Source organism: Triticum aestivum, chromosome 6D (genome assembly GCF_018294505.1).
Source record: "Triticum aestivum cultivar Chinese Spring chromosome 6D, IWGSC CS RefSeq v2.1, whole genome shotgun sequence".
Classification (NCBI taxonomy): Eukaryota; Viridiplantae; Streptophyta; class Magnoliopsida; order Poales; family Poaceae; genus Triticum; species Triticum aestivum.
In genome coordinates, this window is record NC_057811.1 from 345,624,022 (window position 1) to 345,628,759 (window position 4,738).

Below are 4,738 nucleotides of genomic sequence, written 5' to 3' on the forward strand. Positions count from 1 at the left end.
CGTCGATCAGCTGCAGGATGCGCCTTGTCATGTAGGGGAGCTCATCAGCCCCCAGCCCGTTCAGCTCTTCTGCGGCTGCCTGAGCGGCTCGCAGGTTGTCGAGCGGCGTGGCGTAGACTGGGCGGTCTGCCCCCAGCATGCTGGCGATGGCCTCGCCGCGCTTCTTGACGAGGCCGGCTCGGCTCGGCCCGCCGTGAGGCGGCGTACCAAAGGCGGCGCGGTCGACTTCGCGCTGGTGAGCCTCCATGAGGCGTCTCATGGAGGCTATCTTCTGGCCCTCCACGATGAGGGCGAGGCGGCATGCCTCCAGTGTCCCGGCGTCGGCGTCGGCCGGTATGGGGATGGACAAGTCATGCATCGCCGCTTGTAGGGCGTCGTGGGCGTTCTCGCCCGAGTCGGCGACGTGGCTGATGACCAGCACTTCAGTGACAGCACTGCTGCCACTGTCAGCTCGAGGGAGAGGGTCGTCGAAGTATACCACGTCGGAGGGGTAGGCATCGAGCGATGCCGTGTCGGAGTCGACAAGCATCGGGTCGGTGGAGCCGACCGACTCCAAGTGCACAGCAAGCTCATTGGAGACGTGAAGCTGGTCGAGGAGGCTGACGAGGCGGCTCTCGGGGTAGTCTGTGCCCGCGTCGGACACGGGCTCGTCGGAGATGCGAGTCTCGCCAAGAAGGTCGGCGAGGTAGCTCGCCGCGCAGGCGTCGTTGACGCCTTGCAGCGCTTCGGGGCAAGCGCCATCGGGCGTAGCAGGCTGGCTACGCTCGCGGGGGAGAAAAAGGGTTCCCGTCCAGAATAGGTCTCCGGACGACGGTGCACCTGGCCCCACGGTGGGCGCCAAATGTCAGATGGTAGGTGCGACATATGCCAACGGGTGGCTTATCATTGTGGGAGCCAGTAAGACATCGCCGGTGCCTGGAAACGGGATAAGGCGAAGACATGCACGCCGGCGGATCTTACCCAGGTTCGGGGCTCTCCGTGGAGATAACACCCCTAGTCCTGCTCTACGGGGTCTCCGCATGATCACTAGATCAGTACAAGTAGCTACAAGTGCTGCTTGAGTTGTTTGGCTAGAGGAAGAAGAAGGGCAAGGCTAGCTCTCCTTTTCTCTCTATGTGGTGTCTGAAACTCTATGAGATCAACCCTTTGCATGGGTGTCCCGGGGGGTTTATATAGGCCTACCCCCAGGGGTACAATGGTAATCTGGCTGGGCGCGGGTCCCAGCCGTCAGTGTCTGTGCTCGCCGGCTTCTCCGCCGGCCATTGGGTCCCGCCGACTGGTGGGTCCCGCCGGCTGCCGGCCTCTTGGCCGACAGGCCGGCCCCACCGCTTGGGGGCCTTGTCGGCGGCTGGTTACTGTTGCCTCGACTCTGATGACGAGGGCTTTGTCGAGGTAAGCGTGGCTACAGTGCCGCCGCCTTACGGGCTCTCACTTGAGCCTTACCTCGTCTTGTCTCCTTAATGAGGCACATGTTTCGAGGGAGGGAGGTAGCCGGCTATTGTGAGTCGGCCTCGCCCCTGGCCGAGTAGGGGAGGCCGGGCCGCCTTCGAGTGTCTCTCTGGCTAAGGAGGCCCGCCGTCCGCGGGCCGTACAGGTGTATGTCGCGGGTGACATCGAGGTCAACATGGCTAAAGTGCCGCGCCGGACGAGTGATGGCTGACCCGTACGGCGCCCTGTGACCATGCCTGTTCCAGGATTCGGGGGTAGTGGGTTGTACTGCGGCCACGCCCCGTCTTATCACCGTTATGTGGATGCAATCTTGGTGGGTGCAGTCTTGGCCGGCTTCTGGGAGTCGGCTTTCTTCATGGCCGGCTTCTGGGAGTCGGTCCTCTTGGGGCCGGCTTCCTGGAGTCAGCCATCTCGTATCTTTCTTGGGGAAGGTTTCTGAGGCCGGGTCGCCTTCTGGTAGTCGGCCCTGGGGATAGCCGGCCGGGGGAAGGCGGCCCTGTGTTCTGTATGCTTGAAGGCTCGAATGGTCTGATAATTTTTCGAAGAGCCAGGGGGAGTTGGTTAGGCTACCCGTGGCCATTTACTCCGACAGACTTCCCCTCACGTGGGTGTCCACGATGTGATGCGCGGTGAACTGCTCGCAGTTGTCGTCGTCGGTCGCTGGGAGCGCCATTGGAGACACCGGGAGCGCCATTTGAACCGCTAGATTTCCTCTCTATATGTGTCGTCGTGGGTGTGCTTATTGTGTCGTGTGACGCGAGAGATGAAGGTAAATGGCCGCAGGAATAAAATGGGGCCGGGCGGCCTGGATTCTCGGCGCGTCCGCATGGAAATTTTTGCAGCAGGTAACTGCATCGTCGCGCCGCGCCTGGCGCAACCGCATGCACATGAACGTGCGTGATCGTGTGCCGGCCCAAAACACTGGTAGCGCATGTGGAGGGACGAGGGCAGAGCACCCGGAGGGATGCGACAGCAGAGTGCGCGTGGCGGGACGCAAGCAGAGCGCACCGCGGCCGCCTCAACCACAAGCAACCACACGCATAGAGCAGTTGAACACGCAGGAAATGGTCGCCTACAAGCCGGCCGATAGTTGGCGTAGAGAGCGGCCGTGTGCTACTACCTCCGTCTTGGTCTATAGTCCCCTTTATATTGTGTGCCATACTTTGCCCTTAAATTTAACCAACAAAATGTTAATGCATCTTATAAAAATTATATAATTGGAAACTATGTTCAAATATGAATCCAACTATATAATTTTTGGCGACATGCATTCATATTTTATTAGTTAAATCATACTTATAAACCAGGATGGGGGTATATAGGTAATTAAACCAAACATTTTTTTGTATTAATCGTATGTGTACATGGCCTTTCGTCCTCCTCTCGCACGTCTTGTCACCCCGCTACCGCAGACGACTTACAGTGCAAGCGTGCGCAGTGCGCGTGGGCGTTCTTTTGGCCATACGGTGGCTCGAAGTGGCGCCAATTAATCGTCGGTGAGCCCGTTCCCGCACAACCTCGCAGGTTCCCGCGCAAGCATCCCGCCCGACTCGGTGAAATACCCCAAAATCCCAATGCTTACCGGCCTGCTATATAAACCCTCACGGCCGGCGAGTCCTGCGTTGTGTTTCCCCCTCCCTCCCTGTAGCTTATCTCGTCTGCTTCTCCCACAATCGCCAATGGCACCGGTCCATCATCGTCGCTCAGCCACTCCGCCATCATAAGAGGACGGCTCCAGCTGGGTGGCTACACTGTGGCGGCGGCGCAGTCCCCGGCGTAGTGTAGTGCATGTGGCGTCCCTATTGTGTGTGCGCGGAACACGCTCCTCCACCGCTGCCTGTCGGCAGCTGTTGCCGGCCGGTGTTGCCGCCACACCACCGTCGAAAGCCAGTGCCATCGCCCGCTTCCCCACCGTGGCCCAAAGGCAGGAGGTGGCCATCGTGGCCGCCACCCCACTGTCGGCCATCACCTGCTCCGCCACCGCGGCCCGAAGGCAGGAGGTGGTGGTCGTGGCTACCACCCCATCGTCAGCCGCCATGGCCGCCAGCCCACCTCGACCGCCGAGGTCATCACCCGCTCTGCCACCGCCACCCAAAGGCGGGAGGCGGAGGTGGAGGCACGGACGTGCGTCAGCGACCTTGTGCGCTACACCGAGTTCCTCCGGGAGGAGGAGGAGCACCTCGTCTAGCACGCAAAGAGCCTTACCACCGTCGTGGCCGCGGCACACGCCGCCTCAGAGGCGATGAATCAGCAGATCTACAAGGAGAACCACCGCTTCGAGAGGGGTCGTCTAGAGCGGGAGAGGGCATTCGAGGTGAGCGTCGCTGAAGCTGCAGCAGTGGCAGGCACCGTATTGCAGTTGTCCAGCTCGTCGGTAGGCTCCTCCTCATCTTCCTCTTACTGAGCGTGCTCAGCAGAGGAGAGGCTGCCGGAAGTAGTACAAAGCCCCTCCGTAGTAGTAGTATTTAGGGGCTATTTTGTTCAGTTCATCTGACTATAGATGTGGTGGAACTGTACGACGTACTTAAAATTAGCATGATAATTTGAGAGTATTTAAACAGCATGATAATTTTCTTAGGTTATGAATTTAGTCCAAATATGATGGGCATCCAAGAGGGATATCATAAAAACTTTCATATGAAGTGCATTGAATACTATGAGAAGTTTGATTCCTTATGATTGTTTTGAGATATAAAGATGGTGATATTAGAGTCATGCTAGTGAGTAATGGTGGAGTGTAGAAATACTTGTGTTAAAGTTTGTGATTCCCGTAGCATGCACCTATGGTGAACCGTTATGTAACGAAGTTGGAGCATAATTTATTTATTGATTGTCTTCCTTATGAGTGGCGGTCGGGGATGAGCGATGGTCTTTTCCTACCAATATAATCTATCCCCCTAGGAGCATGCGCATAGTACTTTGTTTCAATGACTAATTGATTTCTGCAATAAGTATGTGAGTTCTTTATGATTAATGTTGAGTCCACGGATTATACGCACTCTCACCCTTCCCCCATTGCTAGCCTCTCAGGTACGCGCAACTTTCGCCGGTACCATAGACCCACCATATACCTTCCTCAAAACAGCCACCATACCTACCTATTATGGCATTTCCATAGCCATTCCGAGATATATTGCCATGCAACTTCCACCGTTCTGTTTATTATGACACGCTTCATCATTTTCATATTGCTTTGCATAATCATGTAGTTGACATCGTATTTGTGGCAAAGCCACCATTCATATTTTTATACATGTCACTTTTGATCATTGTACATCCCAGTACACCG